Source organism: Mustelus asterias, chromosome 3, assembly GCF_964213995.1.
Source record: "Mustelus asterias chromosome 3, sMusAst1.hap1.1, whole genome shotgun sequence".
NCBI classification, from domain to species: Eukaryota; Metazoa; Chordata; class Chondrichthyes; order Carcharhiniformes; family Triakidae; genus Mustelus; species Mustelus asterias.
In genome coordinates this window covers 8,333,759-8,340,832 of record NC_135803.1, presented here as the reverse complement: position 1 = coordinate 8,340,832, position 7,074 = coordinate 8,333,759, and positions in this window count along the sequence as shown.

Here is a 7,074-nt window from a genome sequence, read left to right as displayed (position 1 = left end):
CTATTCTCTCTCCACAGATGCTGCCAGGCCTGCTGAGATTTTCCAGCATTTTCTGCTTGACTCCCTCGTCTAACTCAGCCTTGAATCAATTCAATGACCCAGCCCCCACCGCTCGCTGGGAGAGAGAATTCCACAGACTAATGACCCTCTGAGAGAAAAAAAAATTCCTCCTCTAAATCCTAAATGGGACACCTCTTATTCAGAGACTGCAGCTCAGCCTTTAACACCATTATTCCTGTGAGACTCATCACCAAACTTTGTGGGCTGGGCCTTGACTCCTCCCTCTGCGACTTGCAGATAGTGAGGAACATTGTCAGAGGCTACAGAAGGATATAGATAGGCTGGAAATTTGGGCAAGGAAATGGCAGATGGAGTTCAATCCTGATAAATGTGAAGTGATGCATTTTGGTGGGAATAATGTAGGGAGGAGCTACACGATAAATGGAAGAACCATAAAGGGTGTAGAGACGCAGAGGGACCTGGGTGTGCAAGTCCACAGATCTTTGAAGGTGACGTCACAGGTGGAGAAGGTGGTGAAGAAGGCATATGGCATGCTTGCCTTTATAGGACGGGGCATAGAGTATAAAAGTTGGGGTCTGATGTTGCAGATGTATAGAACGTTGGTTCGGCCGCATTTGGAATACTGCGTCCAGTTCTGGTCACCACACTACCAGAAGGACGTGGAGGCTTTGGAGAGAGTACAGAGGAGGTTTACCAGGATGTTGCCTGGTATGGAGGGGCTTGGTTATGAGGAGAGATTGGGGAAACTGGGGTTGTTCTCCTTGGAAAGACGGAGGATGAGGGGAGACTTAATAGAGGTGTATAAAATTATGAAAGGCATAGATAGGGTGAATGGTGGGAAGCTTTTCCCCGGGTCGGTGGTGACGTTCACGAGGGGTCATAGGTTCAAGGTGAAGGGGGGGAGGTTTAACACAGATATCAGAAGGACATATTTCACACAAAGAGGGTCGTGGGGGCCTGGAATGTGTTGCCGGGCAAGGTGGTGGAGGCGGACACACTGGGAACGTTTAAGACTTATCTAGACAGCTATATGAACGGAGTGGGAATGGAGGGATACAAAAGAGTGGTCTAGTTTGGACCAGGGAGCGGCGCGGGCTAATTGTTCCTGGTTTCTTGTTTCAAGGCTTCATTCTATGATCATCTTGCTGGTGCCAGTACAGAGTGAGACTGCGGATAGTTGGGAACCTGTCTCGGGGGCAGGGAATTCATATGGTGTTCGTGGAAGTGGAAATGACTAGGCTTGGGAAGCATTTTCCGATCGGGGCCATTGTGATCTCCTGGACTCGTTTCGATCGCCTCAGGGGGTCGGAGAGGAATTTCCCAGATTTTTTTTCCCCATATTGGCCCTGGGGTTTTTCACTCTGGGTTTTCGCCTCTCCCTGGAGATCACATGGTCTGGAATGGGGGGGTGGGGGTAAGTTAATAGGTTGTAATGAACAAAGCATCGTAGCTGTGAGGGACAGCTCGGTGGATAGGATATTGGTATGTAGATAGGCTGGAAAATTGGGCGGGGATCCTGGATTCAGGATTCAATCCTGGACCGGGGAGCGGCGCGGGCTTGGGGGGCCGAAGGGCCTGTTCCTGTGCTGTATTGTTCTTTGTTCTTTGTTCTTTGCGACTGGACCCTGAACTCCCTAACCCATAGAGCACAATCAGTAAGGATAGGCAACAACACCTCCTCCACGATCATCCTCAACACCCGGTGCTCCACAAGGCTCTGTTCTCAGCCCCCTACTATACTCCTTATACACCTATGACTGTGTGGCCAAATTCACCTCCAACTCGATTTTCAAGTTTGCTGACAACACCACCGTTGTGAGTCGGATCTCAAACAATGACGAGACAGGGTACAGGAATGAGATAGAGAATCTGGTGAACTGGTGCAGCAACAATAATCTCTTCCTCAATGTCAACAAAATGAAGGAGATTGTCATCGACTTCAGGAAGCATAGGGGAGGACATACCCCTGTCTACATCAATGGGGACGAATGACTGTAACTTCTAAGCATGTAGATGACATGTAGCTATGAGTGTAACACTACATTCTGCACTCTCTCCTTTCCTTCCCTATGTATGGTATGCTTTGCCTAGCGAGCAAGAAACAAGACTTTTCACTGTACACTAATACACGTGACAATAATAAATCAAATCAAATCAAATCAAAATCAAATTTTATTTCTACACTTTGTCCGCGTGGTTCTAGTCTCCCCCACAAGGGACAGGATCAGCACACTCTTTGTCAAATCCCCTCAGGACCATGTATATTTCAATAAGATCACTTCTCATTATTCTAAACTCCAGTGGGTATAGGCCCCCAATCTGCTCAACCGTTCCTCGTACAATAATCTTTCATCCCAGGAATCAGTGAAGTAAATTTTCTTTGAGCTGCTTCATTGCAACTTTATCCTTTCTTAAGTAGAAACATAGAAACATAGAAAAACTACAGCACAAACAGGCCCTTCGGCCCACAAGTTGTGCCGAACACATCCCTACCTTCTAGACCTACCTATAACCCTCCATCCTATTAAGCTCCATGTACTCATCCAGGAGTCTGGAGTAAGGAGGTCAAAACTGTACACAGGACTCCAGATAGAGTTTCACTCAAGCCCTATACAACCAGATCAACACTTTTTCCACACTACTTTTCTACTCCATTTCCATCACAGTAAATACGAACATTTGCCCTCAAATAGAATGACTTGCATTCTAACTTTTCTGATTGACGTATCAGGTCACTGAGATCCCTCCGTTCCGTAAAGCAGCCTCTCTCTATATTTAAATAATATATTTCTTTATCACCAGCACTTGCTCAGCAAACACTGAGTTAATTTTGGACAGTAAGTTAAAAATTTACCTCATAGTGTTTCCTCCATTTAAATTTCAACATCTCTGCAATCAATCATTTTATTAGCACATCAGCCAAGCTGAAACTTTTTAAAAGGCAGTGGTAACAGATTCAATCATAAATTTCAGCAGGATATATTCCCAAAAACGAAACATTTACAGGACTGTGAGGAAACAGTGGCAGAATGGAAATAATTAATTGGTTCTTTCAAAGACAGTTACAATGAGTGTAATGACTGCACTGTATGAATCTGTGATTCTACAAACACTACGTTAGATTTGACCTGCCAATGTACTGGGATTTCTAAAATTCTGTCAGCACCTTCTGCAATCGCAGTTTGCCAATGTCATCTGAATCTACAACTGAAGTCTGGACGCAGAAGCATAGAAAAACACAACAAAAGGAGGCCATTCAGCCCTTTGAGCCTGCACTGCCATTCAATATGGTCATGGCTGATCCTCTATCTCAACACCAATCTCCCACACTCTCCCTGTACCCTTTGACACCTTTAGAGTCTAGAAATCTATTTCCTTCTTAAATATATTCAGTGATTTGGCCGCCAGAGCTTTCTGTGGTTGAGAATTCCACAGGTTCACCATCCTCTGAGTGAAGAAATTTCTCCTCATCTTAATCCTAAAAGGTCAACTCCATATACTGAGACTGTGACCCATTCTAGACCCCTCCTCCCAGCCAGAGGAAACAGCGGGGGCGATTCTTCCAAAAGTGCTGAATTGGTGGGAAAACTGTTTTAGATCATGACTGTTTTCTCAGTTCAGTTTCTCACTTGAATCTCCGCACTTTGCGCACTGCAGAGGTCACAGTCGTGAATCTCATTAAAAACCCAGGGGGGAGGGGCCTATTCGTGCCAGAGTCTGACACTTCTGGAACTCTGCACATGCGCAGTGATCAAGATCTGTCAGTCTCCCCGTTTACTGGCCAGCTCGATCGCTGGCCAGCCCAGCACCCACCATTGTGCTGCCACTCCAGCGCCCCCCCCTCATGGGCAGATCATGGCCCATACAACAATTCACCTTACCAGCACGTCTTTCAGACTCTGAGAGGAAACCACAGCACCTGGAGGAAACCCACGCAGACACGGGGAGAACGTGCAAACTCCAGACAGACAGTGACCCAAGCTGGGAATCGAACCTGGGCCCCTGGCACTGTGAAGCAGCAGTGCTAACCGCTGTGCCACCGTGCCGCCCTGTGTGGAAGACCACACAGCCAGAAGCTGCTAACAGTTTTAAAGAGGTAATGTATTTAAAGAGGTAATATATTTAAATTGGTAATACATTTAATGTGGCAATGCATTTAAAGCAGCAACCACAAGCAAAATCAGTGGACGATGTGCAGGAAAATTGCAGAAGATCCCAGAGAAAGGGTAACTCTCAAAAAAAGCCAGGAAGAAATAAAGACCTCAGGGGAGGAAATGAAAGACACCAGAAAGAGGTCAGAGACAAATGACCCCAGAAGGAGGACATTGAAAGACAATAAATGACCAAGTGAAGGCCAATGAGTGAATTGCTAATTGGAAGCAAGTCCACACTTTGTCGGAGACAGACCCAGCCCACAGTGAAGCTGAAAGGGTTTAGCTGAAGTTAGGACAAGTAGAAATGAAGATTCCATTTGTGAAATGTGAATGTCCAGTAAAAACATGATGGATTTCTCTCAGAAGAAACGCAGAAATTAAAAACTTTAACACCAACCAGCAACTATTGACCATAAAGAGTGATAGAGTCACAGAGTCACAGAGATTTACAGCAGGGAGCAGGGCCTTCAGTCCAACTTGTTCATGCCACCCTTTTTTTAAAACTACTAAGCCAGTCCCAATTGCCCGCATTTGGCCCATATCCCTCTATACACATCTTACCTATGATAGGGCATGGGATCCAAGGGGCTGCTGCCCTGTGGATCCAGAACTGGCTTGCCCAAAGGACACAGTAAGGACACTCACCTTGCCCAAAGGAGGCAGAGAGTGGGTATAGATGGGTCTTTTTCTAAATGGTGGTCGGTCACCAGTGGTGTGCCCCAGGGATCTGTTCTGGGACCCTTGCTGTTTGTCATTTTCATAAATGACCTGGATGAGGAAGTGGAGGGATGGGTTGGTAAGTTTGACGACGACACGAAGGTTGGTGGGGTTGTGGATAGTCTGGAGGGATGTCAGAAGTTATAGAGGGACATAGATAGGAAGCAAGACTGGGCGGACAAGTGGCAGATGGACTTCAACCCAGATAAATGCGTAGTGGTCGATTTTGGCACGTCAAATGTGATGAAGGAGTACAATATAAAGGGAAAGACTCTTAGTACTGTGGAGGATCAGAAGGACCTTGGGGTCCGGGTCTATAGGACTCTAAAATTGGCCCCGCAGGTGGAGGAGGTGGTTAAGAAGGCATATGGTGTGCTGGCCTTTATCAATCGAGGGATTGAGTTTAGGATAAGACCCTCGTCAGACTCCACTTGGAGTACTGTGCTCAGTTCTGGTCGCCTCATTACAGGAAGGATGTGGAAAACATTGAAAGGATGCAGAGGAGATTTACAAGGATGTTGCCTGGATTGAGTGGCATGCCTTATGAGGATAGGCTGAGGGAGTTCGGTCTTTTCTCCTTGGAGAGACGTAGGATGAGAGGGGACCTAATAGAGGTGTATAAGATGTTGAGAGGCATAGCTCGGGTGGACTCTCAGAGGCTTTTTCCCAGGGTGGAAATGGAGAGGACACAGGTTTAAGGTGCTGGGGGTAGGTACAGGGGAAATGTTAGGCGGAGGTTTTTCACACAGAGGGTGGTGGGCGAGTGGAATCGGTTGCCGTCAGTGATGGTGGAGGCAAACTCAATAGGGTCTTTTAAGAGACTCCTGGATGAGTACATGGGACTTAATAGGATGGAGGGTTATAGGTAGGCCTAAAAGGTAGGGACATGTTCGGCACAACTTGTGGGGCCGAAGGACCTGTTTTGTGCTGCAGTTTTTCTATGTTTCTATGTAACTGTCTAAACGCTTTTCAAAAGACAAAATTGTACCCTCCTCTACTACTACTTCTGGCAGCTTGTTCCAGACATTCACCACCCTCTGTGTGAATAAATTGCCCCTCTGGACCCTTCTGTATCTCTTCCCTCTCACCTTAAACCTATGCCCTCTAGTTTTAGACTCCCCTACCTTTGGGAAAAGATATTGACTATCTAGCTGATCTATGCCCCTCATTATTTTATAGACCTCTGTAAGGTCACCCCTAAGCTTCCTATACTCAAGAGAAAAAAGTCCCAGTCTATCCAGCCTCTCCTTCTAACTCAGACCATTAAGTGCCGGTAGCACCCTAGTAAATCTTTTCTGCACTCTTTCTAGTTTAATAATATCCTTTCTATAATAGGGTGACCAGAACTATACACAGTATTCCAAGTGTGGCCTTATCAATGTCTTGTACAACTTCAACAAGACTTCCCAACTCCTATATTTAATGTTCCGACCAATGAAACCAAACATGCTGAATGCCTTCTTCACCACTCTGTCCACCTGTGACTCCACTTTCAAGGAGCTCTGAACCTGTACCCCTAGATTTCTTTGTCCTGTAACTCTCCCCAACATCCTACCATTAATTGAGTAAGTCCTGCCCTGGTACAATCAACCAAAATGCATCACCTCGCATTTATCTAAATTAAACTCCAGGAATCAGCAAAAATAATTAAAACTCTGGGGGAGGAGATATAATAGCAACAAGATGAAATGACTAACAGCAAAAAAGTTGCAAAAAGTATTGACAAAATGAAGTTAAGAAGGAACATTTAATAAGACAATGAAGAATAAGCTAAACCCCATGAAAAAACAAAAAGGAATTAAGAACAAGTCCAGTGAAGAATTGAATCAGGAGAATAAGAGCTTGCAGAAAAGAAGGTTTTGTTATTCGTTCGTGGGACATGGGCATCACTGACTGGCCAACATTTATTGCCCATCCCGAGTTGCCCTTGGAGGGCAGTTGGGAATCAACCACATTGCTGAATCTCTGGAGTCACATGTTGACCAAACCAGGCAAGGACAGCAGATTTCCTTCCCTAAAGGACATTAGTGAACCAGATGGGTTTTTCTGAGAATCGACAATGGTTTCATGGTCATCAGTAGATTCGTAATTCCAGACATTTTTTATTGAATTCAAATTGCACCATCTGCCGTGGTGGGATTCGAAACCGGATCCCCAGAACATTAGCTGAGTTTCTGGATTA